Consider the following 16,532-nt stretch of genomic DNA (forward strand, 5'->3'; position numbering starts at 1 on the left):
GGAAAAAAACTAAGTGTTTGTCAACAGATGAATGGATAAAGGACACTAAATTTTTAATCCAGTATTAAAAATAAGGAAATCCTGCCATTTGAGTTAACATGGATGAAGCTGGAGAACATTATGCTAAGTGAAATAAGCCAGACACAGAAAGACTAATAGTGCATGATTTCACTTATATGTGGAATCCAAAAAGTCAAACTCATAATATCAGAGATGGAACATTGCTGGCCAAAGCCTGAGGGGAGAGGGAAATGGGGTGATATGGGTCAAAGAGTACAAAGTTTCAGTTATGCAGCATGAGTAAGTTCTGAAGATCTAATGTCCAGCATTGTGACAGTAGTTAATACTGTATTGTATACCAGAAATTTGCTGAGAGTAGATCTTACGTGTTCTTACCACAAAAATAAATAAATAAATAAATACATACATACATACATAAAGTAACTCTGTGAGGTGATGCAAGTGGTAATTAGCTTGATTGTGGTGACCATTTCACAATGTGCACATTTATCAAATCATCACATGTACACCTTAAACATATACATTTTTATTTGTCAATTATACCTCCATAAAGCTGGGGAAAATAGAAAATGAAATGATCACCAAAAAGTAAAAAAGAAAGAAAAAAGATAATAAAACTGTTTTCTTCATGCCAGCTGCCACAGTGCCTCATTTGACTTTCCAAACTCAACTTGAATATTCCTATCACATATTTAGTGACGTAGAGTATAAATTAATCATCTCTGTTTGGCTGGTGCTAAGAAAAGAACTAGGATCCTGATCCGACAGAATCTCCTCCAGAGAGCTTTGCCATATAGCTGCTGGCTGGCAGGATGAGGGTGAGAGTAACCCAGCCCTTGAAGACTTGAAGTGATGGAATACATTAATTAGGACCCTGCGAAGTCCCCTATCACTTATGTATAATGATAAGAAACCACTCTAATTGTTATGATTATCATTAGTATGTCTCAGATATATTTTATGTTTCATTTACAAATAAGAACTTGTCAATCGGTGTAATTTACCAAGTAGAGATGCTTCCAGTGGAGAGAGCTCAATGCCCTCACAATAGCCACTCCATCTACATCTAATGAGATAATACTGGTAGAAGCATTACCAATCATGTAGCCATGTCATAGACTGCCATTATTTATACTTATATTATAGACCAACCCTAGCAAAACACAAGAGGATATAGTTTGCTGCTTACATGCCTGACTCCTTCCTCATATGGCTAAGTCAGCAGTTCAAAACCTTCTGCAATAGAGAACATAATGTTGAGGGAGTATTCTAGACTGCATACCAGGGGAACCAACCCAGCTCAAGACCGAACGACTAAGTGATATGTGCCATCCTGGTATTCAAGTCAGCACTAGCAAGAATATGAATTCTGGATCAGAATAAACTATAGAGTCTCCATAAAATAGAGCAAAAGTAGGGACTAGTCCTAGAGACTTTCATGCCCTAAAGAAAGTTAAGAGGATCTTTTTAAATCTCTCTATCTCTTTTTATCTAGAAACAAAGCAGAATGCTCTGATACGGACAACTTGACACACGCATTTCAATGCTTCCATATTTGTGCAGTTGTATAAAAATGAACATGACAAAATGTTAAAAGCACTATTTCTCTTTTTTTACTCAATGATGTAAATAACAAGACTTGAGCTCCATTCCACCACTGACCCCATCCTCGAGCCCCAGCCCAGGGGACAGATTCAGTAATAGGATAAGAATCAGGGATAGAGTAGTGATGCCTGTTTTGCACATTACTTAGAATAATTTTCTAATTGGAACATTTCATGAGCTCTTTTAAGGAGGCTGAAAACATCTGCAAATGGTCACACCACAGTGTTACATAACCAACCATAGAACACAATCCACAGCCACTCTATCAGAGTCTGAATCTCAGAACTTCAGGACGAGATATCAAATCAATATTCACCTTGTAATCTTTTTCCAGCTTCCTTCCTGAGCAAGGGATGAGACATTTGAATTTGGTGGAATGAATCAGCACTGGAGACAACATCACCAGAGATGGATGCTTTGTGATTGGATTAAATAATATCACCTGCCATATGCAAAAAGGCTTATCTGATAAAGCACAGGATTCTGATATTGAAAGATGATTAAGGAAATCAGCAGCATGTTAAATATTAAGCATTTCTTGGAACGTGATCACTGTGCTAGAGGTTACCACTTCCTAGGAAATGAATCTTAAAAGGACCTCAAGGTCTTTGGCTCTAAGACTCTGCTGAAGCATAAAAATGTACCTAAATGGGTTCCAGAGCTGACGCTAGAAGGAAACACAACTGCTTGAGAGTGCTTTACTTCTCATACTCCCAAATATTTTCTATCGTCTCCAATGCTGTTGCCCTAAAATACCATCAGCTCTTAGGGAAATATGGTTAAACGCATCATCTTTGCAACCTTCAAATTAAGATACTCTTTTGACTTTATATATTGTTCCTATTTGAAAATTTTGATCTCCCTCCTCCATAATATTATCAGACTCTTTGGCCTTCCATGATGTTACAACAAATGTTCTATTTATTCTTTAAATACTTATTGAATACCTACTATATGCTAAGTTCTGTTTTAGGCATTAGAGAGATAATTAGTGATTAGCAGGACTTGTCACCCCTTATGAAATGATTAGAGCCATGAATTCACCAGTATTCTATTTTTCCTGCTTTAAGTCCATGTGACTCCTCCATAACACTGGGGACTGTCTTGTTGCCCACCACTAGTACTCTCTAAAACATATTCCTCTAGCCTGCAAGGATCTCCACACCTATAGCACCTGATTGCTGCCCCTCCTCAAACAATAATGGTCAAACGTACCAGTTTCCATTCAGAAATTCCACTCTCAACCACTAACCAGTATAGCCATCCCCAATCCTCTGTGTGCAATGTCCAACTTGCTGCCCAACTTCTCAGATATCCTCATTTCAACTTTCTACCACTGTGATCTCCACATAATCCATAATAAAATAATATTAGCTTAAGGTACAATTAGAGCTCATAAATTATATTATTTATAATTGACCCTAATAACACTAGTAATATGACCATCCACTTATGGTTCAATTTATTAAAAATGCTTGCCTGCCACTTTTACAATCATTCAAGCACTCTCTTCTTTTCCTCCTTCTTCCTTTTCCTCTCTTCCTCCTCCTCCTTTTTCCCCTCCTTCTTTTTCCCCTTCCTCATTCTCCTCCTCCTCTTCCTCAGAGAACACCCTGAAAGTCCAAATTTTTTATGAAAGTTTTTATACACCTCTAGAATTATTTTTTTAAAAACCATCATTGTTATAGTATCAACACACTCCAAAATACTTACATTTTGAAAATATATTTTACATGTTTATATACCTGAAAGAAATTTCCATGTTTCTAATACTAATTTAGTGCTTACATTCATTACTCCACTCTATATTATTGTAGAGAGTTTCTTCTAAGATTACCTAATAAGTGGTAATTGATATCCATTACTTTAAGCATGAAATGTAAGAAAAGGACATAAAGGTAGAAGAGGGCAGCTGTCTGCTTATTCTACCACTTCTACGGAAAATAATGGCTTGAAAGATAAAAGAGACTCTCCAGAAGAAAAAGAAAAGAAGTTAGCAAGTGAAGATTTCTCATCTTGGTTTCAGTTGGTGTTGGATTGTTGGCTTTAGCGAGAAGTGAGTTGGAGGGATTTTTTGACAAGTGAGAGGTTCTTTTATTTCTTCTTATTAGATAGAACACATGACCCAGAAAAGTTGGGTTAAGTCATGGATGATCTGCTAGGACTTGGCACCCTTGAGAAACCACTCCAGATCTCCGCAACTCAGCTCCTTTCGTGTGTGAAGTGAAAGGGCTGTGCTAGGCAGCTCTCTGACCTCCTCAGGATAGGACTGTTCTTCACGGTTTTCTGCAAATTGTACAACTTACCTGTATAATGACATAGGCAGAAAGGTCTGCCTACGTCATAACCCCCTCATCTCCAATTGGTATCCACTGATATTCCAGGAGTTGGAAGATGTTCTGAGGCCTTCAGAATAATCCACCAGTGATAAGCAGTAACAAAAAGCAGTATGAAAAAAAGGGTTTTGTTTCATTGCTAAACCTTGAGACACACCTTACGAATCACCTAAGATGATATTTGAAGCTCTACTTAATCGACAATACATTACATTGCATTACCTTGGAGGTAACATTAACAATGTAGAAAAACAACCAAATATTCAGAGTCACAGATATTTGCAGAGCAGTACATTATCACCATTTAGATTAATCCATATGTAAGTGAACACTGAGGACATTAAAGGTTACTTTAAGTTTTCACCTAGTTATTACATAGAGTCAAATGGCAGCCAAGATAAAGAGGGTGGGCAGATGCTATAAATTACAATCCTTGCTTTAAAGTGCATTTCGGATTCATACAAAGGGAGAGAAAAAGGTATTTATGTGGAGGATGTATGTGTTGGAAAGATAAAGAAAACGGAACCAGTCTCATCTAAGGGTATTCCTCAGTTGAGAATTTAGTGAACACCCACCATGTATAGACACAAATTCTCCACTTCCACTTAGAAGAATGCCCAAAATATGGGTCCATACATTATGTGAGTTTATAGTCAAGTTGGTGAGAAAATGAACTAGTACTCAACCCACAGTTAGGAAAACTACTAAATGCTAAACTCTTGGAGACTCATAAATTCATATAAATCTGGGAGGGGGGGGAGAGAGAGAGAGAAAAGTTGCCTAAAGTCTGGAATTACTGGATTCCCTAAAGAACAATGGCATAAGTCAAAGCATCAGTCTTGGAACTCTAATTGTGTACTTGCCTCTTTAGTGCCCTGGGTTGCCTATGTGATAGGAATGGACATCTCCAAGCACTTTAAGTGCTTATGGAAGAATAATATAATTTTTGGTAATAGAGATGTTGGTAACCAAAGGAGACAAGGGTAGCAATTTTGCCATGGAGAATTCCACTTTAGGATGGTTTTAGTCTAGCAATAATGTCAGGCTCTTCCCACAGTTAAGAGACAGACTCAATTAGGAATGTGCCCTGTGGGCCTTAGGTGCAATTGCCATCCTAGGGACAAACTGCACTCAATCAGCACAGAAAGAATTGCTGCTGTGCATCCAGCTTACAGCTCAATTCACTAACCCAGTAAAAGCTCCATAAGGAGCAGCATCTAAAACACAGGCAGATTCCATTAACAGTTGGATCAGACACATAAAAAGTATTAAACTTTATAGTTATTTGTACTATGCAGGGTCTAAAAGAAGAAGGAGAGCAGCATTTGCTTTAGAAGCATCTTCCAACTATCCCCTTCTAGGTCCATTCCCCTGAATAACCAGAATGGCCTCCTAATTGGTCCCCTTTCCCACTCACTGCACGCCCAAACCTTTATTCTTGCTGCTATTAGACTAGTCTCCCCAAAACATAGCTGTAATTATGCTTCTTACCCTGCTCAAAAGCCTTCCATGATTCCCAACCCACCCTATGGTATCTAAATTCCTTCCCTCTGCATTTCCTGTCTTGTTTCCCAAATAATTTTAGTTTAAAGCTCATGTTCTCTGCACAGATCTCCAAATTTTGACCTTTGCCATGATCTTCCCCTCCCTCAAGTTGGATGCTCTCTCCTCATCTTCCTCAATCCCTTTGTGAAGGTTTTAGAGATATGTCCACAAATTTCTTTGTTACTCCTCCCTTTGAGAGATGGGACTCAATTTCTCTCCTCTTGTGTTTAGAATAGACTTAGTGGCTCACTTCTAACAAACAGAATGAAGCAGAAATGATGATAATGACTCCTGGCCCACCTGCCTAGAAATGTACCTAGAATCATGTAAGGTCGGATCTGTACCTGTCTTGTAGAATTTTGTATCTCTATTACAGTGATACGTATAACCTGCACAATTTTTTCCCTTATTAAAGGTTAAGCTTTCTGAAGGAACTGGCTCCAAATTTTTCCTCCTTCCTTATAATAGAAGTTAGGAACATAAAAAAAAAAGCCATGGAAAATAATTGTTGAGAGAATGAGCAGCTAGATTCTAATCTAAAGCTTCTTTCTTTACTTGAAAACCTGTCTATTAGTGTTCATTGTTGTGATTTTAGTAAGGAGTTATGTACAACTGAAGAGGCAAGACACAATATAAGAAATACTTAATTCTTTCATAACTTTGACAAAAGGAGAAAACTGCTCAGAGAGAAATTAGCATATTCAAATTTACCAAGCAGATGAGGAAAATGGAATTAAAATATCACCATTTTGATGTTAGTCCTTGTCCAAAGCCAGGTAGGAACTTAGAAGCATGGAAATCAAGAGGCAACCATATTCCTGACCAAATAACAAAGTGCTCACCAATTTTTCTTCCAACTGAAGACAGAAACTTTCCTCTTTCACATTGTTTGTGAGCTGACTTCATCCCCTAGACCACTTGCAGGCTCCTCACTGTGGCATCCAATTTGCTTTGTACAATATTAACTAAGAATCAACAGCAACATATGAAAAGTGAATAACCATTTTTGATTGTTTGTATCTAAAATCCAGGCTTCCCCCTTCCTCTGAGTAATGGAAAATGTGAAAACTGATTATGAACTGAGCATAAAATGTTCAAAGCATTTGGCTTTTAAAAATGAAAGCACAAAAATCATTATGCTTTGTTGGCGCTCTCCAGACCTAAGTATATATAAAGGGAAGGATTCTTCCTGCCAGCCCTTGTCTTTGCCACTGGTAAGACGACACACTGTCAGAGCCATCTCTCTGCTTCTTTTGACATATTTCTAAAGTGTCTATTATCAACCAATGTTCAGCCGTCAGGGAAGCTCATATTCGGGCAGTAATAGCCCAAGTAGGCAAACCGTACCTATCTCTTATGCAACTAGATTTGATCCTTGATCTGAGGCAACAATAAACCTCTTGAGACATTTTGTACAGGGATAATTGTTTTTATAGTAAATCAGTATCCATTTACAGATTATTATATACTGTAAAACAAGGAATATGCTGTGTACGTGTGGACTATTATGCCTTCCTGACATGTAAGACATCGATTCAGCTGCCTCCCCTTTCCTAAGCAACAGTGACAACAACAAAAAAAAGTGAGTTCCTGAGTTTCAGTTGTTCCCAGCTTGCTTTCAAATGTAAAAATAACATTTTTTTTTCAGTTCAAAAGTCTAATAAGGTTTAAAAAAAAGTGTCATTTTCTTAGTTTCCAAACTTCATCTTAAGGTTTTTGATTACTGCTATTCCTACCCTCTGCTCTTGAAGTGGGAGGAGAATTTTAAGAGACTGGAAACCTTTTGAGTAGGGCATTATTTCCACTGCCAAGCATCAGACTATAGAGCACCTCTGCATTATTTTCTACACTAGATAAATGAAATAAAGATTTAGGCAATAATTCAGAGAATTTAATCAATGTTAGCCATCCATATGGGTGATTCAAGACAGTATAATTTTAGACCTTGGTAGTAAAAGTTTTCAGCCTAGATTTTCCAGATAAATAACTCTATATTTCTCTTTGTCAGTGTGGACAAATCTTTAAGGTAAAACTTTGCTTTTTCTTTTTTCAGTAGATATACCTGCCATTCAAATTGCCACTCTTAAAGTAGCATATTCTATCCAAACCAAACTAATGGACTCTAATGTGCTGTTGTTATTAATTTTCCTTATGGGTAGCGAAAATAGGCTCTCCCACATCCAGCATCTTGGTTATTTTAATCAATCTCACCTCAAGCCCTTTGGATTTTAACTGGCCAAAGAACATCAGTAACAGCATAGCCATAGATTAATAGATTAATGCTCATAATACGACTTCCTGAAATGGAAATGTGAAGAGCTAGAACAGCAGAGAAACAATCACACAAAGATTATTCAGATGGAAGTCAAGAGCAAGAGAAAAGTCGCAGAGGAAGTACAAAGAAACTCAGTGTGGTAATACAACTTTCCTTTGGGTGTGTGGAAAACACCATAGGAGAGCAACTGTAGGTACCTAATACATAGAATAACAGATATTGACCAGATGGGTTTCTGAGACCGTGTTTTTTTTTAAATCAGGCTTTTTGGAAATGACAAACCTAAAATATTTTCAGGATAAGAAAAACTTCAGCATCCCATTGATCTGTTGATTGCTGCACACACAGATCTGTCACTATCAGAAGGGGACTGCATATCTTCACTTGCCTAGGATCATACCTGCTGTCCCGAATAATAACAGTGTCACCTTTCACCCTCAGAAATTATGTTTAGAAAATAAATTATTTGGGGCGCCTGGGTCGCGCAGTCGTTAAGCGTCTGCCTTCGGCTCAGGGTGTGATCCCGGCATTATGGGATCGAGCCCCATATCGGGCTCCTCTGCTGGGAGCCTGCTTCTTCCTCTCCCACTCCCCTGCTGTGTTCCCTCTCTCGCTGGCTGTCTCTCTGTCACATAAACAAATAAAATCTTAAAAAAAAAAAAGAAAATAAATTATTTGATCATCCTAATTTATAGTGGGTTAAAATTTAGAGGGAAAGAATAATGACATAATAAATACATGTGTAATCTTAAAACCATCTCATCTACCTCCCTTGTTCTAATGTTCCTCAGAGTTGGTGAGAATAACCAGCAAATATACTATTTCTAAGAAGCCTTCAACCTGGACATTCTAATCCAGCTAAGACAGGCAGACAGACAGACAGACACACACACACACACACACACACACACACACACACACACACACACACACATATCTTTTTTGGAGCTGCCTTTATGGAGTCATCCAAACTATTCCTCAAACAAGAATTGGCTCTTGTCTGACAATCAGTGTGTCACTTTAGCCAACACCAAGATCAAGATTCACTGGCTCATTTTGTTTTACTCATCCCACTTCATTCTACCTCAGTAGAGGCAGATCCTACAAGTAAAAGTAAATTATTTAATGTTCATTACATCAATTTGCTCAGAAATAGCTATAAGTTGGATTGAATATAGATAAACAGTGACAGAATACATTGTCCACACCCTCGTGTGCTTGAGAAGACTCTGGCTGTCAGCCGGTAGCTCCACAGCACTAGGCTGCAGAAGCTCGGAGAATACCTCCATCTCAGCAGCTCACAATGTCCCCACCCCTCCATTTGAAAGGCACTAGATACTATCCAGTTACAAAGAAAATTCTTGGCCTCATTTTTCTTATCTATTTTTAATTTCTTTTCTTTTTCTATAAACTCCTGTGAGCCTTCTTAAATTCTTCTCCCACAGTGTGCAAAACACACCAATAACCAAAGATGGATCTTGCCTGCATAGGTCTTAAAATTTAGAATAGGGAAAACAGAAACTACTGAGCTATAGTACAGAACATGGTCTAATAACCACTATGAAGTAGAGACAAAGTTCAAAAGAAGGAAGAAATCGTTTCCATGGGGGGGTGGATAAGAGAAGAATTGGTATTGGATCATGGATAGCGCTGAAACTGGGTTTTGGGAGGTTGTATAATGAGATTAGAAAATGGCAGAGATATTGAGGAATAGGCACAGGCTGTTGGGTGGGAATGACATCAATAATGGTCTAGGGGTTGGAAAGTGGACAGTAGGATTGGGATAAAACTAACTCAAACCAGCAGAATGGCTATTTAGGGCTAAGATTTGTTCCATCTAAAAAGGTAGACTTCTGATATGCCTGTTGTATCTGAAGAGACCAGACTAAGAAAGGGTCCATAGCATGGGGAATGGGAATGGGTACCCATGATTTTATTGAAAATGTACACAATTACTAAATGCTCATACAAATGCAGGCATTGAATAGCCTACTATTGCATACATTCATTCACTCAATGGCTGCTTTCTGCTCAGACAGAGAAAATCAGCCAAGAGTTCCAAAGAGAACCCTCTCCATCACAGATGCAAACCGTGTGTGAGAATAAGATGAACAGCCCCAGATCCATGCTTCTGTAGAATTCTGTGCTCGCTCAGGCAGCTGTGATCTAGGATCACATGTCCCAGCTCAGATCAGTGGTGTCTGCGGATCCGATACTTAGAGAATCAGAGGACAAGACATAGCATAGGCTCTCCCAGCCTCAGTGACAGCCCCATTTTCCCCACTCTAGGTCTCCATCAGTTTGATTGACACACAGAACTGTTCATCTCTCTCCTCCCCAGGGAGGGAAAGGAGGAGAGAGTGCAATATTGTAGAGCGAAAAGTGGCTTTATACACATCATCTTAATTTTCAGTGATGGAGAAAGAAGAAAAAGAACAAGAATTCTAAGTAGCAGAAAAAAGGTTCAAGGTTAATTTGATTGGCAATATATGAAATGCCACTTACCTCAGGCCATTTCAAATTGCCCCTCATTCTCTCCACAATGAATGAAATGATTCTTTCCAAAGACAGGGGCATCAACTGATAATGGCTGCTATTACATATTCATACACCACTTTACATTCTGTAGCTTACTTGGCAGGAATTCTTACAAGTCCCTCTTCACAAATGCCATGTCAGAGGTGAGGTGGGGACAGAGCGCGCTCTCGCGGGCACTTGCAGCGGATGGAGGAACAGAGACTGGGTGGCATGTGGGGAGGTGGAACCACACCTGGCCTGGGGTACAGGTGGCCTGTGCCTCTACCGCCTGCCCTCCCACCCCAGCACATACTGGGAGACGTACTTTCCAGAGACCTAAGCCTTTATATGTCATTAAGGTCCATTTGCAGAACACAGAGTTTTAACAACAAGGAGTACTTCTCAGTACTGGGAGGAGGATGCAAAACATCGCTTTGTGCCTCAAAGAATTCTCTTTCTACGTTATAGATAATTTCCTCATCCTAGAGGAACTAAGAAAGTAAGTTTGGGGTTTTTTAAGGATTAAAAAAAAAAACAGATGTCATGTCATGAGTTGCTACATACAGTTGAGATCCCCAGGTGCAATGGAACTAACACACACATCCCTGGAGCCCCAGCCCAGCGAAATATAGCTAAGTCAATTCTATACCCATTTGCTGTCTAGTGGGCAGGAGGCACATTGGCAACCTGCATCCCCACACAAGCCAGTTTATCCCACACAAAGATAGAGCCACAGACAGAGTTCCTAAATAAGCCCATGGAAAGCTAAAAGGAAAATATGGATGGCTCAGCGCACACACATCCCACCTTCAAAAGAAACAAAGCACAGGGATTATTTACACAGAACCATCAGCTTCATGTTTTTAAGCCATACTATTTCTCTGTCTCTGTCTCTCTGTCTATGTCTCTGTCTGTCTCTCTCCCTGTCTCTTTCTCCGCCTCCTCTCAGTTATTTAGTGACACGGCCAATTGCTGAATTGCTTTTCATGATTAACTCTCTTCTTTCAAGGTCAGGGATTGCCCTTAGCGTGATGACAGTGCTCAAGGTTAACACACAATTCAGATAAACCCTGAAATGTTGACCTCTCATAAGTTCAGTGCAATTAAAAGGTGTGCCTATGCCTGAGCCAACTGTTTGAAACATGTTTTCTAGAAACCTAATGTCTTTGAACTTACCCAGAACATCTGTTCCTGAATTTCCTTCACAGGCCCATTGTTCAGAGCAATTTTCATAAAGCACTAAAAATCTGCATGAAATTAATGACAGCAAATGAGCTAGAGCTTACTTTTTTTAACTAACTTTAAATAACAATTTCTGATTTGAAATTAGGAGGAAAGGACTTTCTATTTACGTACGGCCGGAAGATATAAGGTAGATTCAAATATTTAGGAGTCAATGACTGCCCTGTTAGTAGACTCTGTGTTTTGACATGCAGTGGCATTTCTTGAAGGATTGTTCCTTAGAGTTAGTCTGACCACAACTGTTTTCAGTGCAATTGATTTTTTCGTTACTAATGGCATTGGTGCTCCCAGATACATAACCTAGAGAGAGAAGATAAGAGAGAAAGAGATATTCCCACTGAAACTATTCTAGAATAGGCTTCCCTCCCTGCCCCTAAGCATCATTCCAGGATGCCAGGACACATGTTGGCCATGTAAGGGTCAGGAGGCGCTCGGGGGCATTGCTTAAGGAACAAGAGACAAAATTCTTACAGCAAGAGAACAGTGGATTCATCCGAGTTCAGTGTTGGATGGTTGAAACTGAACAAGGAAACATGCTAAGCATGAGAAATGTGTCTGGATAAACTAAATTCATTTTGAAAAACAGTTATCAGTTTGTAATTTCAAATATAGAAATATCTAAAATAAGCATGTCATCCCGAGTGGTAAGGCCAGGAATTAGTGGCCAAATACACCTAAGTTCTGAGAAAAAAGCTCGCTCAGGTAGTGGCTATGGCAATCTATCCTACGTCCATCAGACCCAGGGGTAAGAAAGGAAGCACAATGACAGTTACCAAACCCATTCTGGAACCTCCAATGTGTGAACTTGACTGCAAAAGTAATGTTATCTTTCTGGCTGTCCTCCAAATTTTAAAATACTGATACGCATCTATAAAATGAAAATCATCATACCTACCTACTGTGGTCGCCGTGGGAATTACATGAATAGAAAGCTTAGTGCCATGCTGCACACGCAGTGAGCCATCAACAAATAAACATGGTTGCCATTGCTGCCACACATTTCACTTTCCACTCAACACATACCATGAACGGATTTTACTGGAAATCGTGTATGTTTGATCATAGTCCTTTTTTTCCCATTCACCCAAAGAGTATGCGCTGAGTGTCTTCTCTGTTCTAGCCCTCGGCAAGGCAGAGGGACTGAAATCCCAGGTGATCAGAGTCAGGGAGGAGCGCGATTCACCTGGCCTGGCAGTGTCAACTTACAAGTTGGGAGGCCCTGCCAGCCCAACCTGTAGACAACAGTGAGTTATTCTGGCAAAACGTAAATAAATAAAACTTTGATTTTAATAACCTAAGTAAGGTCTCTCTCAAAAGGGTCCAGGTGTACTCCAGGGAAGTATGCATCCAACAGGAATGTAATCAGTCAATTGGGGAGAAGCTATAAGCATCTGAAAGTCAGGAAAATGAAAAATACAAACTCACATAATGGAAAGAGAGCCTCAGGCAACAGTAAGCCATTAGGACTGATGGTTATTCCGGTGCCAAAGACTCAAACGATGAAAACGTCATCCTCCAGCTCTGTCCTGGGTTCAATCACATTGGCCCACACCCACACCCCTGTTCACGCTGGTTCTACTCTCAGGCCGTCCTGCAATGCACATTTGGTTCAAATACTGATCCATATGCTGCCTCGCCAAGGCCTTTAAGTACATGTGCGGGTTCGAAATGATAAGCAAGTGTTTGCATTAGCTTTAGCTAACACTTTAAGTCTTAAAGAAAAAAAAATGCCTGACTAGCTTTTGTAGTCTTTAATACTGACAGTGTTTTTCGTGCCTTTAAAACATTCTTTTTGATATCATTCTCTAAAGGAGCCCAATTTTACTCACAATAAAAATTTGCTATGCACAATACCCTTGTCTCCTTATAATTATTCACAACATTTTGGAATAATTTCTGTTGCTTTTATCATGATGCTGGCCTTCCCAGCCTCTCATTTTTACATTTTTTAATATTGGTACAAATTTTAAATTTATTGAACTACCAATGGCTGACCACAGCATCACATTAAAAAGTTTGCAGATTTCCTTTACATCAGTTTATAATTCTTTGTTTTGTCATTCGAATGTATCCCACACCTTTTTAAATTTCAGCCTTCATCTGCATTATTACTAACTTTTCCATTTAGATTCTGCTTTTGTAAGTATTCAAAAAAACCACAAAACTCCATAGTAACACCAAAGCAGGAGCTCTCTATGAAATGGAATGTTATCAATAATGTGGATGAAAAATGGAATTTAATAGTGAATTGTAGGACTTTGTAAGTACCAGATAGGAAGGGAAGCACTTTACACATATTATCTTGTTTAATCTCTGAGACAATCTGATAAAGTGCTGGTGTCATCACACCCATTTTACAGATGAGAAACTGAGGCTGGGAGACACTAAGCCATTTGACAAAGGTCACAAAACTAAGAAGAGACAAAATTCAGAGTCCCCTCTGTCTAGCTCCGGGACCTAGTCTTTTAAGCATTATACCACATGTAGAAAATTTTATATGCGCTTTTATGCATGTGCTTTCATGCAAAATAATTTTCATTGTTGAGGCAGCCAAAGGAAATCCCCACACAATGGAATAAAGGCTTTGGCAGTTTTCAGCCTCTTTAAACTTTCACTTTTTTTCCTTCTAATGGACCCCTTGCTATTGCTTGGTTTCCATTCAATCACAGTTAGAATGTCATAAAAAGGGTAATAATACAAATGATACTGAAGGGACATATGCAGCCTTAGCAAAAATCCATGGGGAAAACAGAACAACAGGCAAGTACAGTCAAAAGGCCCTCACCTCGTGGTGGCTGCTGCCTGCCCAGCACCCTGGCTTTGCAGCCATCAGCTGCACACGGCAGAATGAAAATTTCCATCTCGAAGATGTCATTATGGGCCTCCTAGAACAATCTGTGTAAGGTCATATTTGCATAAGTCAAGTGTTCCACAGTCTGTACAGCGTCTTTACCTAATGCAGGATTAAATCACTGGCGTGGACCATAATTACCCCTCCAGATTGCCTTAAATGCCAGCCAGCTTTCACTTAGAGAAGTGGCCAGAACACGGAAGGAGTGAGGTGGAGAACTGTAGTCAACACACAAAAGCCACCAGAGCTCAGAAACCATTCAAGAAATACCCTTCTACACACCCATGCTCTGTTATTTAGTAAGTTAGTAGAAACATAGGAAAAGTTAGTGTGGGAGTTGGCAACAGTGAGGATTTCAGAGGACCAGGCACGAAACTGCCAGATTGTCATCAATGCAACACAGACATCCTTTAGGCTAGTGGCTTCCAAACTGAATTTCCAGAAGCCCTGGCTTCCTGCCTCACAGCTGCTTTAGGAATGAGAGTAAAAGGCCCAATTAGGGGGGCAACAGGTCTTCAATGCCTCCCTCAGCCAGTGTGACTTGACTTCTTCTGTTGGGCATGCTGGGGTTTCATGTGTGACTTGACTGGAAAGAGTACCTGATGCTAAATATGCAGTTGGAACACCGCTGATTCAGGGCAACTTCTACCTCACCTACATGCAGATGGTACTGGTGAAAGATTTAGTACCCTGCCCATTGAGTGAAGGCTGGAGAGTGGTAAAACCTAGACTGGAAACTAAGTATTTGAATTCCTGCTCCAATGCTCAACTCACCACACTTTGAATCTTCGTTCATAACTTCTGTTCTTTCTACTCCCGCTCTGGGGCATTCATGGTTATCTTTTCCAATTTGGGTAAATGCATAAATGTGAGAGAAACACAGGTGGTTCCATTATCAAACCTTTAAAAAGTGGGTAGACCTATGAACCATGTAAAGGACATGGTCTTTGAAGCGGGTGTACCTTTGGTGAACTATGCAGGCTTCCAAATCCTGTTAAATGTCTGAGTACATGCATATGAATCCATCTAGCCTTATTCCTTCAGCAACTACACTGTAGAGTGTGCTAAGCTTTACCAAGCACATGTGCATATTTTGTCTCTATGTAGAAATTGGCCCTTTTGCAGAGAAGTGGGGAATTATTTATCCTACTGGAAATGTTGAAATATATAGTTAGATAGGGCTTTACAGATGACCCGATCCAACTCTTTCAGTCTATGAGTGAGGAAACTGAAACCCAGAGATGTTAAATGTTAAATCAAATGATGTCATTAGGCCAACACTGCAGACCAGATCAAATGATTGCTAGCACCCTTCCCACTATACATTCCAGTTGTGTGCAGACTTCAATGGGCCTTAGTCTTCCTTGAGATTTTGTGCTCCTGTTCATAGCTGAACACATTACCTGGCATATGGATACATGATTGCTCAAAGAAAAGTTATTTTCTTCATTGTACGAGTACTTCTAAGGACCTGTAGGGGTCTTTTCTATAAATTATCATAAATCCTCATGCTTTCCTTCATAGCACTTAACACAATTTTGTGATATTCATTCATTCATTCATTCATTCATTCTTTAAATGCATTTATTTATTTAATGCATATCCTCCTTCCTTCCTTCCTTCTTCCCTTCCTTCCTTCCTTTCATGCCTTTCTCCCACATGAAAATATAAGTTCCATGAGGGTAGTTGCTAGTTTTGTCTTATCATTTTTTTCCAGCCCCTAGAACAATGGCTGGAATACTGCAGAAGATGAATGAGTGAATGAGTGAATGAATGAATTTCACAATACCCTAAGAATATTTCTATTGCTATACTTATAGTATTTAAGCCATGCATGCATGGTTTCAATAAACTAGGAGCTTCTTGAGGGTGACGTTTGTGCCCTGTTTTGTTGGCAATACCTAGCTTATATCTTAGCAAAACAAAGAAGGCTGTCAATAAATATTTGTCAGATAAATAAATTTATTCATTCATCAATAAAATCAAACAATCTTAGGTATATAATAGGTACTCAAACACACTTACTGATTGCTTAACTGATTAGTTGGTTGGCTGATTGATTGATTGATTGATAAAGCTCCATAAAAATCACATGTTTTCAGAGTGGTGTCATTAGGGAGCCATCTTACCATCACAAAAA

The 16,532-nt window shown here is 39.3% G+C and overlaps 1 protein-coding gene across 1 annotated transcript in view; it reads right to left on the minus strand.

The window, feature by feature from the left end:
• Positions 1–16,532, minus strand: part of ERCC5 (ERCC excision repair 5, endonuclease) — a 153,411-nt gene that overhangs the window by 17,805 nt on the left and 119,074 nt on the right. The window contains exons 19-20 of the mRNA XM_045812782.2: positions 12,967–14,436; positions 1–11,841 (exon numbers count right to left, since the gene is read on the minus strand). The exon at positions 1–11,841 is cut by the window's left edge and continues 17,805 nt beyond it. The gene's annotated coding sequence lies outside the window, so the exon portion shown is untranslated. The remainder of the gene's footprint in view (positions 11,842–12,966; positions 14,437–16,532) is intronic.

This window comes from Ursus americanus, chromosome 10 (genome assembly GCF_024610735.1).
Source record: "Ursus americanus isolate L20-20 chromosome 10, mUrsAme1.1.p, whole genome shotgun sequence".
NCBI lineage: Eukaryota > Metazoa > Chordata > Mammalia > Carnivora > Ursidae > Ursus > Ursus americanus.